The sequence below is a fragment of the Schistocerca americana genome, chromosome 3, assembly GCF_021461395.2.
Source record: "Schistocerca americana isolate TAMUIC-IGC-003095 chromosome 3, iqSchAmer2.1, whole genome shotgun sequence".
Taxonomy (NCBI): Eukaryota; Metazoa; Arthropoda; class Insecta; order Orthoptera; family Acrididae; genus Schistocerca; species Schistocerca americana.
In genome coordinates this window covers 472,247,184-472,273,490 of record NC_060121.1, presented here as the reverse complement: position 1 = coordinate 472,273,490, position 26,307 = coordinate 472,247,184, and positions in this window count along the sequence as shown.

The following is a 26,307-nucleotide window of genomic DNA, read 5'->3' as shown; positions in this document are numbered from 1 at the left end:
ACCTACTGGCGCACTCTTTCGAGTCTATCAGTCCTCGCCTCCGCATCACAGATCAGCTGTATGTGCTCCTGCGCCAGAAACGTCCAGTTCATCCCCCATCGCTGTGTGACACTACACCTCCTGTTTACTAGCTGTCTGCAGGCAGGGGCAGGGCGCGTTCTGCTTCCACGCCTTCTACACCGCCAGGCAGTACTCGTTCGCTCTCTCCTCTTTCCGAGTACTCAAGACTTGCCCATGCTCCATACGTCGTGTTTTACATCCCAGAACAGATCAACGGGGACAAGTCTCCCCGCTATCACAGTCACCACCACCGCCACATCTGGCTCATCCATACTGTTGGTACCACAAGATTTTTGGGGCAACACATAAACGCCGGCCACAGGAACTAAGTGACACTGAGTCCTGCAGGGAACTTCACAGGCATCCCCTGACACTGCACTCCATCCACTTGTCCCCTCGGCTGAGCAGTCGTTTATACGTGACAGATATTTCATCGCAGTTTGTCTACCTAATTGACACTGGCGCTGACGTGTCTATCATACTACGATCGTTGGCTCCTACCGACTTTTCACCAACAAAGTCTCTCCTACGAGCCGTCAACGCTTCAACATTATAAACTATCGGTTCTGTGAAAGTGATGGTGCACCTATCCCCTTCTCTGCGTTTCTCGTGGACCTTCTACATCGCCGACATCGACGAACCAATTCTCGGTATGGATTTTTTGTCCCATTACAAGCTCTCCCCGAACATAGTCCAGTGTTCAGTGTTACACCACCCATCTAATACTCAGATACCGTGCTCTGGCACCCATATTCATCGTTCCGTTTCCGCTACAACATGGGATTTAGTTCGTGAGTGTTCCACCCTCGAGCAGAAGAGTGTGACCTGCATCACTAATCTACTTTCAGAATACAACTCAGCGGTGCACCTCCGCCGAGAGAACGATGAGCTGAAACAATGCATTGCTCACAACAGGAGCTCGCTGCGGCTCGCAGCTCTCTGTCGAAAATGCAATCTGCAGTTCCTTCACTGAATCGAACTTCATCGCCAAGCATCAGTTTGAACACTCATCAGGTTAGTTCAAAACATTCATTGCATGTGATGATTTGCGTTCAGTGGACTCCGCGCCGCCCAAGTGCCCACTATGCACAGTGCCTCGTGTTTCAAACAGTGTGTCTAATAACAGTCACTCACGCAGCACGACCATGCCCACTAAGCAGGCAGCCACCCAGCTTGTTGATAAACATTCCCCCTCTCCCGTGCGCCAGCCGAGCAACTTGACGGCTACTGCTGTCCCTCGAGCGACGCCAGAGCCTCTCTCGCCCGCACCGGTTACCCACGGCAAAGTTCACAACAAACAGTCGCTGCGCGCCCCACTCCGCTCCGTGCTGCACACGCAGCCGACCTCTACAAACAAGTGCATGCCGCGCTCGTGTAATAGGCATGTGACTTTCGTGCTGCCTTTTCCCACTTGTGCTAACGGCTACGCCTCATCGTGCCCCAATTGTCCCAAAACTCCATGTCAGAACGTTACTCAGCCTTGTGTGCAGTTCTCGATCTCTGCCTTCATTGACAGAACGACACACAAGATAATTACCACTGCCAGCCCTCCTATTAGACACAAGGTTAGACGCCTCAACCCCATTAAGTTGCATACGGCCCAGCAGCAAATTAACGAACTTCTGAAAGGCATCCATTCTACAGCCATCAGACCAATTCACCTCGTTACCACAGTTATTTTCGAATGTGTGGTGATTACAGATGTTTAAATGCTCGCATTGTCATGGACTATTACCCCATGCCAAACATAAACTATTTCACTCATATGTTATCGGGCGCCACAATATTCAGTGTGATTAACTGCAAACGTGCTTATCACCAGATTCCCGTAGTGCCGGAAGACATTCCAAAGACTCCAATCATCACGTCGCTCAGTTTGTTCCAGTACAGCTTCATGCCATTTGGCTTAAAGAATTCGGCACAAATATGGCAACGTTTCATTGACTCAATCTTACGACGATTCGAGTTCTGCTTCACATGCCTGGATGACATACTCATTTTCAGCAAATCGACTGAAGACCACGAAGATCATTTATCCCAGGTCCTCCAGACTTTGACATCCAACGGTGTCGAGGTCAACAAAGAAAAATTCCAATTGCGTCGGTCTTCTGTGACATTTCTGAGTTACACTGTCTCTGCAGACGGAATACAGCCTCCCAAATCCCGTGTGCTGGCTATCACGTCATTGCCACCCAGGCTACGTACAAAGAACTCAGACGTTTCCCAGGTACTATAAATTCCTACCGCCATTATCTACCTTCTGCTACTGCTGTGCCTGACAGACTCGCTCTCTGGCAAACAAACTTCGGGCGTTTAACCAGTCCGTTGGACTGAACCCATGCTAGAGGCTTTCAGGGCTCTTAAAACAGCTTTAGCTCACGCAGTTGTACTCGCCCACCCTGATCCGTCTGCCGATTTGTTATTCACTAAGGACGCCAGTGAAATCGCGGTTGGGGCACTATTACAACACAGCAAAGGCGACACAGTTTCACCACTTCATTTCTTCTCCAAAAAATTGTCTACAGCACAGAATAAATATTCGGCTTTTGATAGAGAGCTTCTGGCGGTGTACGAGGCCGTCAAACATATCCGCACTGACATCGAGGGCTGTCCTTTCTTCATTCTTACTGATCACAAACTGCTGGCGGACGCCTTCAACCTGCCAGAGGATCCTCCCGCCCGACGTTTCTGCCACTTCGACCTGGTCTCTCAATTTACTACGGACATATGCTACATCAAAGGCACAGAGAACATCCCCGCTGATTTCCTCTCGCGGATCAATGCCGTTTCAAGTATTGTCGATTTATCCATCTTGCCAATCTACCGGCTTCAGACGAGGACACTCAGGTTCTGCTCACAGACCCGCAGTCTTCGCTCGTGTTTACCAAGGCTAAGTTCCCTGGCATTTCGACGAAGTGTGGTGCGACTCTTCTACTGGCATTCTGCGGCCTTTGCTCCCGCCCACGCTGCGCCGACAGGTTTTTGACACCTTGCATAATCTCTCCCACCCCAGCGTCCAAGCCACCACTCGCCTCGTCATCGAGTGTTTTGTATGGAAAGATGTGAAACGGGACTGTCAAACATGGGCACACAGCTGCATTTCCTGTCAACGAAACAAAATTGGACGTCACACCTCTGCACCACTCAGCGAGTTTGACATCCCTAAGGGACGTTTCCATCATGTACATATCGACCTTATCGGTCCCCTGCCTCCGTTAGAGGGCCACAGGTATATCCTGTCCACAATAGATCGAATGTCTCGTTGGGTGGAAACCGTCCACTTACCTAACATCAAAGCAGAAACTGTGGCCAAAGGATTCGTTTCTTCTTGGATCACTGGGTTCGGCTGTCCGTCCACCATCACAACCGACCAGGGTCGACAGTTCCAATCTGCACTTTTTACTATTCTCTGTAATCTTTGTGGTATTAAAAAGATCCATACAACAGCCTACCACCTGCAAAGCAACAGGTTAGTGGAATGATGGCACCGCACCCTTAAAACTGCACTCAGGTGCCATGACTGTCTCTGGTCTGAGGCACTTCCTTGGGTGTTGCTGGGCCTATGTTCTACATTTAAACCAAATTTACATAGGACGATTTCCGAATTCGTTTTCGGCGAAAACCCGGTTTTACCCGGGGAGCTAATTCTCCCCCAAGATCCCAGGGATTCCCCCTCCCTCCCAGACTTAATCGGAAGGATGCGTGCACACGTTAGAAACACACGGCTACACCCACCTGTCAGCCATACCCCACTTGACACTTATGTGACAACCACATTCAGCTCTTGCTCACACATCATGCTTAGGGACGACTCCGTCAGACAACCCTTACAACCCCCTTACCTTGGCCCCTTCCAAGAACTCCGGAGGGGTGAGACGACATTCGACATTATGATAAAAAATCGCCTGAAAACCATTTCTCTACACAGGCTGAAGCCTGCCTTCGTAGACTCCGACACCCCTCAGTGATCCAAGTCGGACTGCCCGTGCACATGTTCTTTTGACGAACCTGCTAACAAGTCCGTTCAACCTACAGTTGAGTTTTCTCCAGCCAACGATTCACCACCACATTTCGCAGGTTCCTCAGACATGTCATCATCATCCCCATTCACAGGTCCTGAAGACATTTCAGGTGCTATAGACGCAGACGTCCTGTCCTTCGTTTTGCGCTGCTACGTACCACCTGACCAAGTTGACAACATGTCGATTATGGTGTTAGATAATCGTGTGCTTGTATTGCTCACCAGCAGCACAGACCCGACCTCACCGAGGAACTCAATGTCAAGATAGTGCACAGCTTGTCCCTCCCAAAAGAGTCCGATCTGTCTTGTGTTCGAGCTTTCATTTCTTCGGATGGCTCAGTCTGCATTCAGGGAAGGATCGCGCACACGCCGCCTCCTCTCCCATACCGCTACTCCTGAGTTGGCTGACGCATCATTCCCCCCCCCCCCCCCCCCCCCCACTGGTTTTCGGATTATGAGTTGGACCAGCAACTGCCCTCCGTACCTTCGCATGCCGACCCGATGGAGATGGAGCTTCCGGTCATGCGCCTGCAGCCTCGCACCACTCACGCTGTTGCTGACACCCACACAACCCCCCTCAGGTCTCATAGGCCGTACTCCATACTGTGTGGCGCCGATAGTTCACATCGACCACACAAATTACAATCTTTGGAACATTAACTATTCTCACGAGCCGCCATGTTTAATTCAGTCAGCCTTTGTACTTCATGCAGTATTCATATGTACCATATGTACCAATTTTTATGGTAAAATATATGTGTATATAGAAAACTTGGGAACTGTTTATTACATATATTACGATTTGTATCCAGAATCCCATACATGCATATGTGCATGCCTGTTCAAGGTTGAATCAAAACTGACGCAACAAAATAATGCTTTTCAAATTATGGCATTCGCCAGGCCAACAACGGAAAGGAATGGGACATGATGGAATAGGATGTCAAAGTCAAGATTTCTCACAAGGGAACCTCCCCATCGCACTTCCCTCAGATTTCGTTATAAGTTGGCACAGTGGATACGCCTACAAAAACTGAACACAGATCAATCGAGAAAACAGGAAGAAGTAGTGTGGAACTATGAAAAAATAAGCAAAATATACAAATTGAGTAGTCCATGCGAAGACAGCGAACATCAAGCATAATCTGGTTGCAGGATCGCTGTGGTCCCGTGGTTAGCGTGAGCAACTGCGGAACGAGAGGTCCTTGGTTCAAGTCAAGTCTCCCTCGAGCGAAAAATTTTTCTTTATTTTCGCAAAGTTATGATCTGTCCATTCGTTCATTGACGTCTCTGTTCACTGTAATAAGTTTAGTGTATGTGTTTTTCGACCGCACCGCAAAACCGTGCGATTAGTAGACGAAGGACGCGACTCTTCAATGAGAACCGAAAACATTTGATCGCAAGGTCATAGGTCAACCGATTCCTCCACAGGAAAACACGTCTGATATATTCTATACGACACATGACAGGAATATGTTGTCGACCCACATAACTTGTACACTTGGCGAATGGGTAAAAACATTCTTCTACGCTGCCCGATTTAGGTTTTCTTGTGGATGTGATAATTACTCCCAAAAAAGTTATGAAAACGTAAGAGTTTGTCACATAAACTGCAACAAATAAATCCAACAGTTTCACAGTCGCTCACTTTTCCTTGTGCTCTGTCAAAACATATGTTTTTAACGTTTTCAAATTTTTACGTGTGTAGACCGTCAAATCCTGCATATGTCCAAGCAAATCTGAACATGTCCTGGAATTTTGGAGAGCGAAGTTGATTATGTGTGAGTGCCTGAACTTTGATAATTGTCTTGAAAATAAAAAATTAAAATTTTCGCTCGAAAGAAGACTTGAACCAATGACCTCTCGCTCCGCAGCTGCTCACGCTAACAACGAGACCACGGCTCTCCTGAGTTGAATCTATCCCAGATGTTGCCTATCATTCGCATGGATTACTCAGTTTGTATATTTTGCTTAATTTTTCAGAGTTCCACACAACTTCTTCCTGTTTTCTCGATTGATCTGTGTTCAGTTTTTCAAGGCCTATCCACTGTGCCAACTTATAACTAAATCTGAGGGGGGTGCGATGGGGAGGTTCCCTTGTCAGGAACGAAGTTATAACGTTGGTGTTGATGGGGGGAATGGTGTTGTAGTCTGCTAACATTGGAAGTCAACCTATTTTCGCTGCACTCACTCGTGTTATAGTGGTGGGTTTCAGTGATTTTGCATCTTCTTAATATTTACTTTATTACTTGCCTTTGTTGTCGTGGCACACCGCAAATGCTCCACGATGCCATGGATATTTTTTCCACTGAATGTTCTTGCTCAAGAGATGCTACATATTTGAAAGTGAAAAATGATTTAATTTTACAATACCAAGACACAGGACCAGTTCAAGGTACAAGCGACACAAGCCACGGTTTGAAACGCCAAACTGAGAACGACCCCTCAGCACAAGATTTGTATACATTGTGCATCACAGTTAGTAGTGAAACCTACATACGTGAAAGCATATGAGGGAAAAGGGGAGAGAGGTAGGTGCCAAATGATATCACTTATGTTGATAAATAATCTGCAACCTACCCTGCATAGAAAGAGTAAATAGGAAGATAAATGATGAAGCAATTTTTATTAAATAACCACTTTTTAACAGTGAAGAAGTCAGCTCTAGTGCAAGATAAAAATAGAGTTGTTTTTCATCTTTCTGTAATGTTGTCTCCTGTCAAAACTTTGTGACTGTTGGTATTACAGGATGAAATGAATCTAAATAACAAAACCCATGTACAGCTAGGCTACAACACATTTCCACAGGCATCTAAAATTTTTTCATTCATCCTCCATCACTTTTTTTGAGGTCAGTTGGTGTTTGCAAATGGGTGGCGACAATATTTATTGCTCTAGTGCTGTGTGTGCTTACAATTGAATAAAACCAGTTCCTCATATATTATTATTATTTCCATAAATGCGTAGACAGATGCTGGACTGAGGAATGTGTGATCTTGCAGACATGTTGTAGATTCTCCCTGCCTTAGTAAGGAGATATCTGAATCAGTGATGGATGGTAAAGAAAATGGTAGGGTAGGCAAAAAGATCACAAATGTTCTTGTACATTTTCGTATAGAATGTGGAAAAATATGGAAAATATGGACAAATATGGTTCAAATGGCTCTGAGCACTATGGGACTTAACTTCTGAGGTCATCAGTCCCCTAGAACTTAGAACTACTTAAACCTAACTAACCTAAGGACATCACACACATCCATGCCCGAGGCAGGATTCGAATCTGTAACCGAAGCGGTCGCGCGGTTCCAGTCTGAAGCGCCTAGAACCGTTCGGCCACTCCAGCTGACGGACAAATATGAAAATGTGTAAAAAATATGGAAAATATGGTTGACGAGCCCATAACGAAACTTGATGCTGCTAACTATATTGTAGTTGATTTCCTCTAAGATAGTTACCCACCTGTGTAAAGATGAACTGTATCCATAACGACTATAAATAAGTGTGGCAGTTATAGTTCAGATAGTAAGGTGCTACATAGGTCTACTCTTAATATGATTACATCGTGATCTTAACACTTCCTTCTAAAAAAATCTGATCAACGTTAAGGAATCACGATTTCAGTGCTAAAACACAGAACAGACAGACAATGTCACTGCTTGTCGACATGGACGGTCTTTGGAAGCTTTAAAAGACGCCATTTTATTCCTTGCAGAGTACTATTGGTATGACATCTGGGTCTGTATCACCTGATAATGGGTGATATGCGATGTGGGAGTAACACTCCAGAGGTAGGGCCTATCACTTGCACTCAACTTTGCTAGTAATGAGTCTATACTTTGTTGGGGCGTACTGCATGCAAAAATATATAATTCTGCTACATACAATTTATAATTCTTGATTTCAATGATTTACACATCTGCTTCGAAAAAAGCATTATGCAGAGGGACATTAACGTGTGCCACATTCGTCATTATGTTGACTATATGCTCTATCGACAGAGGTGTGACCTCTCTGACTGGAGTGAGGCTTTATTTCTACCAGCGTAGCTGTAGAAAGAAGAGAGTGACATGGCTGAGTGATGGCGAGTAAGCAAGAACTAAACGTCTCGATGCATGCATGGTCAGCACAGCCAACTTGTTTCTTTGGGTCTAGACAAGAAGCACCATGCATTATCTTACTGGATGTTATCACTGTGTATATCGAGCACTAGAATATTGAGTATTGAAGTTTGTGAAAGAATAAGACTTGTAGAAATTGTCTACCTTAACGTCTTGGAGACTTGGTGTTTGCAGGAAATGTGTAGTGATCATTGTTCCTCAGATAATGGCTTCTCGCTGTCAAGTTGTAACTGTTCTTGAAGTATTTGCTAGATTTGGTGTCCCAAATGAGACTTTGATATATGCTTGGTTTGCACATGCATTCTTTTACTGGTTATGCTCTAATCAAAACCACCTCCAGAGTGTGTTGCTAACCTGATTAAAATTGTATACGCTACATGAACTAGTATTTGCGCATGTGTCATTTGGCTCACCTTCACAACTGTGGCATTTTTTCTATTTATTTGATAGTAGCCATTACCAGTATTGCATTAAAAACATGTACAATATATTTACTTGGTTTGTTGATTTATATTAAGTGTGACCTAAGTGCACACATTAGTGAAGTTTTGTAGTGCCTTTTCCAACACTGAACTGTATCTGATGTACTATAAGATGTTTTGTGTACTGTTGAAAGGACTTTGAAAGCAATCAGGCGAATATTTGCACGTAATGCATGGCACCTGGAAATTAAACGAGCATTTCAAAACGGAAGGAATCGTTTCTGATAATTTTTGTTGATAAGAATAATTTCCAATGTTGATCTGATCTACCAGACAAAGTAGCAGAAATTGCTCAATGTATGATTATGATCATTGCTGCTTGGTGTTCTGTTTGTTGTGCCATTACCCACGTTTATGGTTGAGATTTTTTAAAAATTGCAACCTTAGTAGAATTATGAGCTGTACAGTTTCGTTACCCACAGATTGGGACTCGTGAATATTCTGGGGTTTGTAGTGTAATTTCAGTTCAGACAACTTACTTCATGCTCTTGGGACTAACTGTTTATAAATTTCAGTTGATTTTTAATTCAGTTAACTTGTTTGTTGTTGGGTGAATAATTGTTTTAAGAGCAGTTTAATAATCTTGAGCTACTGCAGATTTCAATAATTATTAAGTTTCAACATAATAATTAGTTCTTATGAGATTTTGACGATGAAAGGCAATTGTTCCATGGAACACACAACTGTAATTTGCTGGGCTGTGAAATTTTTCATAAATCTATATAATGTAATGTATCTGTCCGCAGCTCGTGGTCGTGTGGTAGCATTCTCGTTTCCTGTTCCCGGGTTCGATTCCCGGCGGGGTCAGGGATTTTCTCTGCCTTGTGATGATTGGGTGTTGTGTGATGTCCTTAGGTTAGTTAGGTTTAAGTAGTTCTAAGTTCTAGGGGACTGATGACCATAGATGCTAAGTCCCATAGTGCTCAGAGCCATTTGAACCATTTTTGTAATGTATCTGTCTCTCAGTCAATTGGTCCCATTAGTCCCTAATCTATGGGTCCAAATACTTCCGCACAAATGTAAACACTGGATACATGAGTGGGATGATGCCACATGTATGTGCTTAAACAGTGGAAGGGAGCAACATTCTAGAGACATAATGTCAAGATGAAAATACCGTATAGCCCTGTGTGTAGGCAATATTGTGGCTTCAGGAGGTACTTATTGAGGAAAAACTGGCAATTGCTGGAAATATAACGAAACATATGGCTATGTCATATGTAGTGGAGTTAGTCAACACTAAAATGGAGTGTTGCAAGAACTTCACATTGTTACCTCTTTCTTGGTTAATGATAGTGGTATTACCATTATCTATAAGATATAGTTTCTGACTACAGAATTGACTGCGTGTATGGCCTTGTGGAAATCTGTCTAAATGTATTAAATGCCAACGAACATTACTTTACTTTTTGAATCTTTTGTTGCTGCACACTGCACCAGTCACTCTCATGTAGTGGTGTAAATTATGATTCAGATTCCAACAAAGGCGAAATCTGTATTATATAAGCGTCTTATTGAAGTCTGAGAAATATAGGTCTTCTCAGTCCAGGGTTCCAACAATGGTATTCCACATGTTTTAAGAAAATTAGCCAACTTAAGCCATTCCCTACAGAAAACTTTTTTCCTCATTCCAGGATCTTTCAAAGTGATATACCACGCATTGAAGTTCTATAACGAATAGTGCCTGAAGGAATCAATGTGGTGAGCAGAATTCAACCATTCCCTATAAGTCACGTTGTTTGATGCGCCATGTAACGGATTGTGCGGCCCCTCCCGCCCAAGGTTCGAGTCCTCCCTCGGACATGGGTTTGTGTGTTGTCCTTAGCGTACGTTAGTTTAAGTAATGTGTAAGTCTAGGGACCGATGACCTCAGCAGTTTGGTCCCTTAGGAATTCACTAACATTTGAACCTTTTTTTTTGTCTAGAACACGACATGTAGGATACTGCACTAAAAAAAAAAAAAAAAAAAAAAAAAAAAAGCTGTTGGTAGGTGATGTGTAGACATTTAGACGTGCAGGCCAGGCCAAGCGTGGACAGTAACCAGAAACAAATCGTCTGTGTAGCTGCAACATATTAGATCCTCCCACTTACATCTGGCATGACAGCACTGCAAAATCCTGAAAATCATAGCTACTATGAATCTTTACCAACAGTCACACTTTAGGTTCGTTGCTAAGTGTTTTTAAATGTAGTTTCAACGGAACACTTGGTAATGGCAGGAATACTCTACTAAGTAAAGGGACTGTCAGGTGTATTGCAGACAATCTCTTGGTGGAAATTATATTACACATCAAAATGTCTACTGGGATAGTTCTCTGTTTATCTATAATTTTAATTATATATACTCTGAGACAAAAAAACGACACACCACGATCGAATTATCTGAATGGGATGAAAACGACAGATGCGACGTACGTGTATAGACGAACTGATGATTACAATTTCAGAAAAATTAGATGATTTATTCAAGAGAAAGAAATTCACAAACAGAGCAAATCAACAACATGTTGGTCACCTCTGGCTCTTATGCAAACAGTTATTCGGTTTGGCTCTGATTGATAGATTTGTTGAATGCCCTACCGCGGAATATCATGCATAATACTGTCCAGTTGGCAGATTAAACCGTCAAGATCCCGAGCCAGTTGGAACGCCCTGCCCACAATGCTCAAACGTTTACGGTTGGGGAGAGATCCAGCGACCTTTCCGGCCAAGATAGGGTTTGGCAAGCACGAGGAAAAGCAGTAGAAACTCACGCTGTGTGCGGGCGGGCGTTATCTTAGTAAAATGGAAGTTCAGGATCGCTTGCCATGAAGGGAAACAAAACGGGGCATAGAATATCGTCGACGTCCCACTGTGCTGTAAGGATGTAGCGGATGACAACCAAAGAAGTCCTGCTACAGAAAGAAATGGCATCCAAGACCATAACTCCTGGTTGTCAGGCCGTTTGGCTGGCGACAGTTAGGTTGGTATCCCACTGCTGTCTGAAGCATCTCCACATACATCTTTGCTGCTCATCGGAGTTCAGTTTGAAGTGGCACTTGTCGCTGAAGACAATTGTATTCGAGTCAGTCTGATTCCAGGCCGAAAGTGCCCAACATCACTGCAGATGAGCTTGTTGGTGTACAGAGGTCAACTGGTACTCAGTGCAAGAGGCGCTGTGAGCTCATCTCCTTTCTGTGAGTCGCCTGTTAACGGTGCTTGTGGTCACTGAAGCACCAGTTGCACTTCGAATTGACGACAATCAGTAATCCAGGGATCTGAGTCCTCTCTAACGATTGCTCGGTCCTCACATTCTGTCGTCTCTAGGTCGACTGTTTCCTGTATTCGGCCATGGTTCACCCATTCCTGCTAACATCGATGAATATTGGCATCGCTCCCTTTCAATTGTGGAGCGATTTGCTGATTACTCCAACTAGCTTCTCTGAGCCCGATTACACGTCCTCTCTCAAATGTTGACATCTGTGCATATTGTTTATTCACCTATCTGCGAGGCATAGTAACTGTTCAACTGAGTTCACAAAATGAAATTCGCAAAGACTTCATGCCCTTGTATCGACATGTCCCCTGTTTACTGTCCTTGCCAGCTGCGTAATGAAATTGTGGTGCAGCGTCACACATTCATCCATCAGTCACAAAGATTTAGAGCTTTGAATTTTCTGTCAATATCTGTATGAATATCAATTTGTGATCGATTTGCAAAACTCCTTCTTGGTGAGGAGGTTTTTATTGTCTTAGAGTGTACCTTATCTAGGAGGTGAATCCTAACACAGACAACATGGGTATTATATGTATGTGCTGTATTTCAGCTACCCAGCTTTTTCCCTTCTCAATCCAGGATCCTGTTAAAGCGATATAATTAACATCAAAGTTCTATACCGAGGTCAGTAATACCTAACTTGCCTTTTAGAGGTGACAGATTCAAAAGCCACAACACCCTTCTGTTGTCAACTGCAAAATATGATTGGAGATTTTAGCGTGAAAAGCATGGTTGATCGACTTGTTATTACACATGTGCTTCGGCAGTAGCAGCATAAAGTCTCGAAGGAATCTATATGAAAACAGGAATTGAGAGTAAAGTTATGATGTCATCCATATCAGCTTCTCCACCCACCATTTCACAGTTATCTAGTACAGAAGTACACCTTGCTGACAACTGTCTGTCTATATATTTTATTATTTAAGTACTAATACAAAATATTGCATTTTGGGACATTTTCTACAAAGGATGGATAAGTTTGGGTTAGGTCAAGATGGGAGGGGGGTGTAAATCGGCTGTGTCCTGCTCTAAGAAACCTACCTGGTAAGGCTATCATATTGCACATCAGTACTCTAGATGAGGGCAGACATCATTAGTAGCTGGATACATCTCTTAAGTGTTTCACAGTCGTTGTCTGCTCTTCCACATGACCTAGATACTGCTATGTAGGAGGTGGTAGCATTTCTTCTTGCAGCATATGGCCGTTTGGCCGTTCTTACTGCACAATTTTGTGTGTGTGTGTGTGTGTGTGTGTGTGTGTGTGTGTGTGTGTGTGTGTGTGTATGCGTGTGTTTGTGTGCGTTTGACCCATAGCCATTCAACAGTAAACAATGGGGCTTACGAAAATATTTTGAGAAATATATAAATAAAATGGAGCAAACCTATCTCTCATGTAGATGTGCTAAAAATTTTTAAAGATAGGTTGACACCGAATTTCCGCAAAAAAATAGTCAGACGCCATTGACTTAATTTATGAAGAAAGACGAGATCAAGGCGGCAACATGAGCATGCAACCGAATTTTCATGGCAATGGGACCACACAACCCAGTAATAAAAACAACATTCATCGCTGGCACCCTTATGTGCCACCACAAAACAATAAATAAGGGAACTCTGGCTATCGAGGAAGTAACCATTATCAAAAGAAAGGGGATCTTAGCTACAAACACAAATACCAGAACCCCTCGAATCATGACAACAGGAATGGATACAATATCTGGCAAGACGCTCTATACAATAAGCCAGTAAACAATAAGACATGTAATAAGTATACGCCAATGAGAGCTGGTCCAGACAAAACACAGAAGTCAGACAAGGGGATCAAGGCTACTGTAGTAATCAGGATACTACTTGGGTAATAAAGAAGATGTAGTGTGAATAGTTGAAGAGGTGAACAACAACGGTGTTACTCCACCTGGTCGATGGAAAACACCAGTCAGTCATGCCAAGCCTCCCAATAATGATTGCACACAAAGTGAACATGTACACTTTTCAAGGTATGACCGAGAGCAGGCTATATCCATCTGAGACAATAATGTCACATAGAGGAAAGTGTAATTAGATGGATGACGAAAACTAACTTCACCTAACGAAGTTTTGCGCAGCACTTGTACATACAAGAGTACGGAGTGAACTGCCTCCGGCCAGAACACATACACTATATATATTTACAGAACATTTCAGTACAATTACTCTTGACATTTGTGGATACTTCTGGAATGTAATCGTACTGAATATAGAAATTAATATTTTACACCCCATAGGAGTTTTGAACTCACGACCCTCCACGCAACAGTTCTGTTCCGAGGGTATTGGAAAGTTGGTACAATGCTGTGACAAATGTCTCAGTTGGAGTGGCGACTGTCTAGAGAAGTAGCTGAAGATGTAATTATCTGTTACACATAAGACATTTTTAATTTCCACTGTGCTTTCCATTTTGTGACCGATCGGAACATACTTTCTGAATAGTCTTCACATTAGTTAACTGTTGTAGGTAGCATGGAATCTTTCAAAACTTTGTTCCCAGGTTCAAAGAAATTTATTTTTATCAATCATTCTTTCACAGAATAACATCCCAGTTTTTTTACGAAACAGTGAATATAGTACACAGGATGAACCAGATACATGCACCAAGAGGCCGGCAGTATTATTTCGGTGAGACGGGTTTCCGGTGGCTACCAGAGAGCGTTGGCGGCGTAGGCGGCAGTATCCTGCGGAAGCGGGGCCCGGCCCTGCTGGGCATGAAACATTGAGGTGGCTGGCCGGTGGTGAGGCGCATAGTGGCGGTATGCACGCCCCGCGTCGGTCTGGGGCCGCCGACCGTCACGTGACTAATGGATGAGCGCTGCCCGGCAGCCAATCAGAGGGCGCGGCCGGTCTGCGATCAGCCCATTAGTTACTGACGTTCGGGTGCCGCAGTTGGTGCGTCACTTATAAAAGCCAATGTCTGTCTTTGTCATTTGTCCTTCTGTACCGCCATCAAGAACGGACAGTTCGTGCCAGCTACCAGACCACAACAGTAATTAGCTTTTTTCACAACCACAGTATAGTTGGATCACACACAGTTGCAGGTCACAGACGGATATATTCTCTGAGTGTTTGGGTAGCTAGATAGTTCTGTTCTCCTAGTTAGACAGATACCTTTCTAGCGCTGATTGCAAGAATGATCACTTCATCCAGCACACAGTCTCCACACAGTCGGAGGCGTATCTCATCTCATCTAGTATAATCTTTGAGCGACGACAATCTATAAATGCCTGAGAAGCTTTCAAAAAGTCCCATCCGCGAATGACGTCATGACTACACTCTTGTAAGACGATGCATTCTAAGGGCAATGTATGGCCACTTAAATCCACACGAACGACACACCTTCTGTAGGTTTTACATATTTCCCATCAGCCACCTTCAGCAGAGATGTTTTGCTGTCGACGAATACGGGTTTCTGCAACTGGAACGGTACTTCTCCGAAATGACTGTATATGATGCTCCAGAGTCAACAAGAGCTTGGGCTAGTCGGCCATCCATCACGATATCAACGTAGTTTCCTATCATTTTTGTAATGATCGACGGCTGGGGATTTTTCTCTTCGACGACCTCATCTCCAAGGAAAGTCACACCCTTTAGTTTTCCAGCTTGCGGCGGCTATGTGATCGGCAGGAGCTTCGAAACAGCGATGGAGACCTTGATCGGCGTGTTGGGGAGCGTCCTCTCCAGCGGCTAGCTTGTGGCAATTGTGACCTACGTCGTTCTGCACCCACATCTTCTTGTTCATCTTCACCGTCCTGGAGTTGGCGTCGGCTGAGGTCGGTCTGCTGTCTTCTGGCGCGGGCGTCAACAAATATCCGCCGCCTTTCTCCACAGTAGCGCACCACTTGTCCCGGTCTTTCGCAGCGGAAATGTACTGGTTGGTTATCCTGGGTCCTCCAGACGTCATTCGTCCTTGGTGCCCAAACAGATTCCTCATGCGGCATTGTAGTAACGTAACTTCTCCTGGGGCTTGAGTTTTTCACCGTTTTAAAGGGAAATGAAGGACGAGAGATGGGGTTCAATGTCTGTTCCTCTTCCTCCCTTATGACGTCTCGGTTTTTTGCTCGCCGTACAATCCAAGTGCCTTCTGAACTTCCTCGCTCACTATCTGACGAAGAACACTTGTGAAATCCGTTCCTTCCTCCATCACAGACATTTATACGACGTTTGGAAGCCGCTCAAACTTCTCGCGTGTAATTCTTTTTTGATGCATTTTCTCAGTATACTGGCACCATTTTATGAAGTTGTCTGCTGTCGAAACCTCCTTCATGAGATGTGCAACCTTATCTTCCTCCTTCATTCTAGGATCCACTATTCTACAAAGCTCCAAGACGTCTTCAGTGTAGGATGCTATAGTTTCTCCTGGACGCTGTGCTCTGCACTTTAATTTATCTTCAGCCTTGCACTTCTGTCGTTGTGTGTCGCCGAAATACTTGCGCAATTCCGCCTGGAATACTTCCCAGCTTGTGAACTTCTCCTCATTGTTCTCATACCATCGCTTGGCAGGGCCTTCCAAGTAGAAAAATACTTTAGCCAAATACACGGTGTCATCCCATTTGTTGAATTTAGCTATACACTCACCCACCTTCAGCCACTTGTATTGATCTTGGCCATCGTCACCAGAGAACCCGGAAGAATTCTCATGTGGTGGCACACAGTTGCTGTCATCGTTACGTCCTTTTCTTCTTCTGTCTCCGATATATTGCGATCTGCTGAATATGGCCTGAACTCGGGCTTCTCGCCCCATAAACGACGGCTCTGTCGCGCCCTGATGGGAGCCACTGTGTCGTCGTTAATGTGCGCTATCAAAAGTTCCAGTACCCAGCGCATCCAACAGAATAATGTCACGTGGAAAAAGGTGTAATTAGATGAATGACGAACACTAACTTCACCTAACGAAGTTTGGTATAGCACTTGCACATATAAGCACGCAGAGCGAACTGCCTCCGGCCAGAACACATACGGTATATATACAGTTACAGAACATTCCAATACAATGATTCTTGATATTTGTGGATACTTCTAGAATGTACTCGAACGGAATATAAATGAGATTTGAACCCACGACCCTTCATGCAAGAGTTTAGTATCATAAGCACTACAACACGATAACTGTGCTACTCAGTTTCTTCTGCGATAATATTTGTATGACTTACAGGATGATGAAGAACCTGATGAAGTGGTATGGGCGGTGTCCCAACTAATATAGTGCCAGCAAGTTTACTTAATGAAATTAAGAGGAACATGCAAGTACCTACCCTAAAAATAAAAACTTTAGGATTGTGAAAGCAGTGGATAAAAAATGACGAAGGGTAAAAACACAGACCTATATACCTATTACTCTTCATAATACCACAATAAAGCGGACCTTCCTCATGGTGGAGAAATAGATTGTCAGTTGTATTTTGAGATGGATTCCTTCTGACAGGTGAGGTGAAAATGGATTTAGGTAATGACAAACTGACAATTGCATAATTCTTCTCGATCTAGTTCAGATAAAAACAGGTCACAACAAAGGTTGAAGTAAGGTATATCTACAGCTTGTTTATCCAGAGATATTTTTTTATAAATGAACAATATGCTGACCAGTTGTGTGAGTACAACAGTCTTCCTGCTTATCCATGATGCGAAGGAATGAAATGTAAATTATTCTTACAGTATGTACTGGTAACTGAAAAGTGCACTTGAATTATTAAGGGTTGTTGTTGTGGTCTTCAGTCCAGAGACTGGTTTGATGCAGCTCTCCATGCTACTCTATCCTGTGCAAGCTCTTTCATCTCCCAGTACCTACTGCAACCTACATCCTTCTGAATCTGCTTAGTGTATTCATCTCTTGGTCTCCCTCTAAGATTTTTACCCTCCACGCTGCCCTCCAGTACTAACTTGGTGATCCATTGATGCCTCAGAACACGTCCTACCAACCGATCCCTTCTTCTGGTCAAGTTGTGCCACAAATTTCTCTTCTCCCCACTTCTATTCAATACCTCCTCATTAATTATGTGGTCTACCCAGCATTCTTCTGTAGCACCACATTTCGAAAGCTTCCATTCTCGTCTTGTCCAAACTATTTATCGTCCATGTTTCACTTCCATACATGGCTACAGTCCATACAAATACTTTCAGAAGCAACTTCCAGACACTTAAATCTATACTCGATGTTAACAAATTTCTCTTCTTCAGAACAGTTTTCCTTGCCATTGCCAGTCTACATTTTATATCCTCTACTTTGACCATCATCAGTTATTTTGCTCCCCAAATAACAAAACTCATTTACTACTTTAAGTGTCTCATTACCGAATCTAATTCCCTCATCATCACCCAACTTGTTTCGACTACATTCCATTATCCTCGTTTTGCTTTTGTTGATGTTCATCGCGTTTTCCTCCTTTCAAGACATTATACATTCTGTTCAATTGCTCTTCCAGGTCCTTTGTTGTCTCTGACAGAATTACAATGTTATCGGCGAACCTCAAAGTTTTTATTTCTTCTCCATGGATTTTAATTCCTACTCCAAATTTTTCTTTTGTTTCCTTTACTGCTTGCTCAACGTACAGATTGAATAACATCAGGGATAGGCTACAACTCTGTCTCACTCCCTTCCCAACCACTGCTTCCCTTTCATGTCCCTCGACTCTTATAACTGCCATCTGGTTTCTGTACAAATTGCAAATAGCCTTTCGTTCCCTGTATTTTACCCCTGCCACCTTCAGAATTTGAAAGAGAGTATTCCAGTCAACATTGTCAAAAGCTTTCTCTAAGTCTACAAATGCTAGAAACGTAGGTTTGCCTTACCTTAATCTATCTTCTAAGATAAGTTGTAGGGTCAGTATTGTCTCACGTATTCCAACATTTCTACGGAATCCAAACTGATCTTCCCCGAAGTCGGCTTCCACCAGTTTTTCCATTTGTCTGTACAGAATTCGCGTTAGTATTTTGCATCCATGACTTATTAAACTGATAGTTCGGTAATTTTCACATCTGTCAACACTTGCTATTCTTCTTGAAGTCTGTGGGTATTTCGCCTGTCTCATACATCTTGCTCACCAGATGGTAGAGTTTTGTCAGTTTTGTCTCCCAAGGTTGTCAGTAATTCTAATGGAATGTTGTCTACTCTGGGGGCCATACATACATACATACATACACACATACATTAATCCTTGTTGCATAGATCATGAATGCGACATTTCGGTATGATGTGGAATGTGTCACTTTAACATAAGTGTTCTTTACACAAATTAATTAATTATTTAATTAATTTTTTTACAGGTACTACTTCATATCTCAGAATTCATCTATTGAGTAGAAGGAGTTGCCATTCAGAAATTCTTTTAATTTGCTTTTAAATGTTGGTTGGCTATCTGTCAGACTTTTACTACTATTTGGCAAACGACCAAAGATTTTTGTGGCAGCATAATTCGCCCCTTTCTGTGCCAAAGTGAGATTTAATCCAGAATAGTGAATATCATCCTTTCTTCCAGTGTTGTAGTTATGTATTTTGTTGTTATTTTTGAATTGGGATGGGTTGTTAATGACAAATTTCATAAGTGAATAAATGTCTTACGAAGGTACTGCGAATATCCCGAGTTCCTTGAATAAATGTCCTTAAATAAACGTTGTTTCGACTTAGGCCTTTCAGTGCTCTGTCAAACTCTTCACGCAGTATCATATTTCCCATTTCATCTTCATCTACATCCTCTTCCATTTCCATAATACTGTCCTCAAGTACATCGCCCTTGTATAGACTCTCCATATACTCCTTCCACCTTTCTGCTTTCCCTTCTTTGCTTAGAACTGGGTTTCCATCTGAGCTCTTGAAATTCATACAAGTGATTCTCTTTTCTCCAAAGGTCTCTCTAATTTTCCTGTAGGCAGTACCTATCTTACCCCTAGTGAAATATGCCTCTACATTCTTACATTTGTCCTCTAGCCATCCCTGCTTAGCCATTTTATGCTTCCTGTCGATCTCATTTTTGAGAAGTGTACCCCCACCAAACCTTCTGCCAAATCGAAAGCATCATCACTTGGAGGATAACAGAACCACTCCATCATCGTACTGAAGTTCTCTCTTGAGAGTCAGAAAACTGAATGGAAATGTCAACTGGGTGTTAGATGCAAGGGAAATCAACAAAATTATTGTCCCTCTTAGGACAAATCCAGTGAACTTGGCTGAATAATTGTTGCATGCTTACTATTGGCAGATTGCATTTCGCCCAGAGAGCTGAAAGTATATTACTTTGTTCATTTAGGCAGAAATTATCATTTTCCGTCTTCTCTTTTGGATTAACATAACTGCTGGGGAATTTCTCGCAGCCCTGGATGCAGTACTGGTCCCAGAGTTGCTAAATACAACGACAGTATATGTAGATGATCCACTAACTGCAATTACAATATAGGAAGAACACACAATTTTCTGAGCAAAGTGCTGGAAAAGTTTCTGAAACATGGTGTTACAGTAAACCTACGAAAGTCTGCATCCGATGGTGAGAAAATTAAATTTTTGGCTCATATCATCTCCCAGCTGGAATCCTTCTGGATCAAGAAAAAATTGAGTCAGTTTAAAATTTTCTGGCGCCTCAGACCAATGGACAACTAAAGGCATTTCTAGGATTAACATATTTCTTTAAAAAAATTGTACCAAACTAGTTACTAAATAGTGATCCACTGTTAGACTTATTAGCCGGCCGTGGTGGTCTAGCGGTTTTAGGCGCTCAGTCCAGAACCACGCAACTGTTACGGTCGCAGGTTCGAATCCTGCCTCGGGCATGGATGTGTGTGATGTCCTTAGGTTAGTTGGGTTTAAGTAGTTCTAAGTTCTAGGGGACTGATGACCACAGATGTTAAGTCCCATAGTGCTCAGAGCCATTTTGTTAGACTTATTACAGAAAAACGCTACATAATTATGGACAGATTACTGTCAAAACAATTCTGATGCAATCAAAGAAGCTTTGAGGAATGCCAACTTATTATACTACACTGTCATGAGCAAGGATACTTGCCTGAGCATGGATGCATCAGTACAGGTAGTGGGGACATGCCTTTTTCCAGATTAGAGAAACTGATGGGGAGTTTACTGTATGCTTACTCAGTATCTTGAGTAGAACCCATACTGAGTGTCAAATATCTTATTCTGTGATAGAGCTGGAGGCATGACGGATATCTAAGCTTTCAGAAAATTCCAATACTATATATTAGGTAAACACGTATGGATGTTTTGTGATCGCCAAACCTTTTTATTTATTTTGACTTGCAAGCTATTACACAAACGTATAGCACGTTGCTCCCTCTTTGTACAGGAGTTCAGTTAAGAAACTGTATATATAAACGAAGAACAAAACATCACTGCAGATGCACTTTCGTTTCTACTCAAGGTCTAATAGAATTTATTGAGTTAACAGAACAAAACTCTGATTTTCGTATTTTGTTTATGCAAACGGCACTTATTGCCCTTATTATTTGAAAATGTGTCGAAATATGAATCGACTGCAAGAGGAGGACATGCGCTGGAAGAGTGTAAATCAGACATTCCAAGGAAATGATAGGGAACTGTGCAGGTATTATACCTTACACCAAGAGGTACTGTTCCATCACCACATATCTGAGTCATCTCAGTGGTGTGTATATTCACCTGATGCTTGTGTTAACGATTTTAGTAAGTACACCCATCACACTTGGGGACACTATGGAATGTCACAATGCACTGAAAAAATTGTATCCTACTGTTATTTTCCAAGCGTCCAACACTGAGTATAACAAGTTATAAGACCATGTGTCATATGCAAAGGTAAAACACTTAAGTTAGTCTTGGAACTACATCCAATAATTCTTACCAGACCATTAGAATTGGTATCACTGGATGCAACTGGCCCTCTACCACAACCTAGGGATGGGGTGAAGTATGTAATTGAGTTATATGACTTTTTTACGAAATACCTGTGTATGTATCAATCAAAACATGATTACAGAGGATTATTTACCAAGTTACCAAGTATTGGCAAACCAGCAGCAATCTTAACATATTATGCCACGAATTTCAGAAGTAGCGATTGGAAGGATTTTTTTGAAGGAACAACAAATAATGCATATTTTGGTTTCAGGTTTTCACCCAGAGGTAAGTCCAGCTGGGAGAGTGTTTAAGAGTTCAACAGGGTTATTAGAACGAATGTTCCCCGCAAACAGACTCAATGGCTAGAGTTTTCAGCTGTATTTCAATAAATTGTCTATAACCTATCTCACACTTCCACTAGCTCCATGCTAATGTTCTGAAAAACTGAACCTGACGAGTAGGCAAAACCATTACCACAAATACCTCATGATAAGGTATCGTTGGGAAGAAACGATGTAACAATTTGCGTTTTATATGAATTTAATACACGCCCACTAATAGATGGTAAAATGCTTACGTAAGTTACATTTCCTGGAATGGTCTCAACACCTATACTACGTCAGTACATTAGTAGAATAGTCACACATATCTGTATAAGGATATGAAAGAGATGAGGGTTACTGTGATTTTCCATGCTAGTGAACGAGATTAATTTTGTAAATATTTATAGTTATAAGAATCACTTATGGAAAAACGACCAAAAGTAGATGCATACATGTATCACTATTAAGGTAAAACGACAGTTGCAATAATGAGTGTATGTTTGCAAATGTATAAAAAGTATTCAAGTTGGAGAGTTCTGAACAGTACTAACAATGTGAATACACATTATACTGAGTTTTATCTCGATTTCTGCAACTGAAAGAGGGCTTCTAAGTACATACAGTGTAAGTAGGCTGTTTATGTTTTCTCTATGTAAGTAGGCTGTTTAGGTTTTCTTATTGGTAACGCCACGTAGCGCTCTGTGTGAGAATCACTGGCTGTGCTGTGTGCAGTCTGTGTCTAGTTTGCATTGTTGTCTGCCATTGTAGTGTTGGGCAGCGGCAGCTGGATGTGAACAGCGCGTAGCGTTGCGCAGTTGGAGGTGAGCCGCCAGCAGTGGTGGATGTGGGGAGAGAGATGGCGGAGTTTTGAAATTTGTCATGAACTGCTATATTTATATATGATGATATCAAGGTAAATACATTGTTTGTTCTCTATTAATATCTTTCATTTGCTAACTATCCCTATCAGTAGTTAGTGCCTTCAGTAGTTTGAATCTTTTATTTAGCTGGCAGTAGTGGCGCTCGCTGTATTGCAGTAACTTGAGTAGCGAAGATTTTTGTGAGGTAAGTGATTTCTGAAAGGTATAGTTTAATGTTAATCAGGGCCATTCTTTTGCAGGGATTTTTGAAAGTCAGATTGCGTTGCGCTAAAAATATTTTATGTCAGTTTAAGCACAGTCATGTATAATTGTTCAAAAGGGGACGTTTCATATGTCGACCCGTAGCCGAGGATACCTCACTGGAATCTTCTGATTTTTTCTTGTAGTTTGTGTAATTAGTGTAGATTTTGTTTATTGCTAGCGCGTAATTATAGAGAGAATTTCCTTTGTAGTTGTAGTTTTTCATTGTTGTACAGTAAAACAGTTGTGGCATGCATGTAGATTTGCAGCAAGTTTTTCGCAGCTGCGCTTGCAATTAACTAAATATTATTTTCAGTGCTATGTTAATGTGTTCTCTTATTTTTGCTCTTCAAATTGTGCTTTTCTGTGTTGTCGTGTGAAATATTGTGACAATAATGGCGTGTGAAAAACGTAATACTAGGCTCCAAAGTAAACTGAGAAATGACAGTGAAGACGAAAGCAGTGTGATAGCGCCGCAGAGTAATGAATTAACAGACATTCAAAGTAGTAATTTGGTAATTGTACATAGGGAAATGGAGCAGGCGGCAAACAATGGCGTGGACAGTGAAACAATTAGTGAAGAGGGACGCATTATCGATCGATCGGTCGGCAACAGCTTGCCTCAGGAATCGGGAATGACAGGACACAATTTTGCAAATACTGTAGACTCAGGTTTAGGGTTCTCACCGTTTTCTCAAATGAGTCAAGACACATTTTCTGCTTGTCAAAATGTGAATGTTGCCGGTGCAACTTCACTGCCGAAAAGCACTGAGGAACATGTTTCAGACACCAGTGCATTGTTATTACAATTAATGCAACAAATGGGACAATAGCTTGAAAAGTTAGACACAATGGAACAACACCAGAGACAAACACAGCAACAGTTAGACACAGTGGAACAAAATCTCAAAAAGTTAGACACAGTGGAACAAAATCTCAAAAAGTTAGACACTACACTTGAACAAACACGTGAAGATTTAACCACTGAGTTACATAACATCGAATCGAAATGTCAAAAGGTCTGTAATGACGTAAAAACACAAATTTGTGAGCATTTCCAACCTATTTTTTCGCGTCATGAAAATGTATTACAGAATCACGAAGCAGCCATAAAAGAACTGCAAACTATTGTTCATGAAAATCATGAGACCTTGCAAGCTAAAATTGGCTCAGTTGCATCTACCGATTCGGTTACGCAACTTGCAAGAACTCAGGAAAACTTAAAGGACACAGTAGATACCCTGAAAATTGGTTCAGAAAGACACATGGAGGAAATAAGTACACTATCGGAGAAAGTAGCCGAACTTTCGGATCAGGTCACTAACTTATCTACAAAGGTAGATGATGATCTGAATGACACAAGACCCGTAGCCTTCACTGACACAGAAGAGTATGAACAAATAAGAAAATTCAAACAAAATCAAAATCAAATCAATACACAGTACAAAAGAGAAATCCGGGAAGTACAAGATCAGTTGACGCAGGTAATACAAGAATTACGCATTTCAGAGGACACTCGCGCTCCAATACGGGAAGAGGGACATAGAAATACGGAACAAACACAAAATAATAACACAGGGCATTTCGGAAGTTATGAAAGAAATTGGCAATGTGCACCGAATTTTGAGATGGAACGGCCGACATGACCTAACAATGACCGATATGCGACTCGCTGACATGATGATTTTGACTATAAGCTGTTCATTACTACACGTGAATTCAAAACATTTAAGAATTCTGGCAACGACATTCATCCACAAGCATGGCTCCATCAATTCTCGCATTGTTTTCCTCCCAACTGGTCGTTAGAACACAGATTAGAATTTATGTGTGGCTACTTGGAGAATGAACCAGCTTTAAGAATGCGATCGGTAATTCACGATTGCCACAGTGAAGGAGAGTTTTACCATGCCTTCCTCTCAGCATATTGGTCTCAAGCCACACAAGACCGAGTAAAACATGGCATCATAATGATGAAACATTTCGAACAATCTGAATTTTCCAGTCTTGTGAAATATTTTGAAGACATGTTGCATAAGAATCAGTATCTTTCAAACCCATACAGCCCCTCAGAACTCATCCGCATTTGCTTACTCAAATTGCCTGAACATTTACGACATATTATTTTAGCAGGACGTTGCAAAGAAGACATTGAGGCTTTTCAGGGACTGTTACAAGAACTGGAAATTGACACAGACAGTCGCGGGATGCGAAAACAGGAAAACAATCACTACAGGTCACTTCCGTCACAATTCCGTGACGACAGAAACAATAACCGGACACGACAGGTCTATTCTTACAACGCAAATCGTGACCAAAATAGACACCACCCGTACGACAACCGTTGGCAGAGTAGTAATAATTACAGGGAAAGATCACCTCTCCGCGGTAGTGACTATCACAGAGACAATCAGAGAAACAGACAATATGGGAACCAAAATAATTATTATTACGGGAGACAGAACAACTTTAGACGCAACGGTCCAGCGCGCAGTTACGATTCAGGGAGAAATTCTCCACCACTTAACCGACAAGAAAGAAACTACAGGAACTACCGAGATAACGACAGACGATGTGATCGTAACGACAGACCTGAATTGCATCAGAACTGGCGGGATTCAAACAGAGCAGGGCCTTCTCGTCACGGTGAATTTGTAGAAGTTAGACCTCCAAATCCCAATAACGACGCGCGCCAACAAAGAAACAGACAATGACTCGCACCGCAGGCAGCCACGTGCGCCGGCTGGCTCAGAGGAAAATAACATAGCTAACCTTGAGAAAAATTCCAGCATTCTTTACCGACGTATGCCGCATGACAATTGCATTCAAGTTGAAACTCTGTGCACTAGGAAGAGTAAAGGTTTACACCACATTTCACATGTAAAAACGTTTATTGAAAGAAGGGGGGCCATTATACTCGCTATTGACATTTCCTTGTCGAAAGCATACTGTGGAGCTCGTAATTTATGATATTTACTGAAATGCTTATGAATTGATGGGAAATATTCTTACATCTGTAAACCTGATAATGACAAGTGTCTTTCTACGAGAGTTGAGAGCTACTGACTTACGAAAT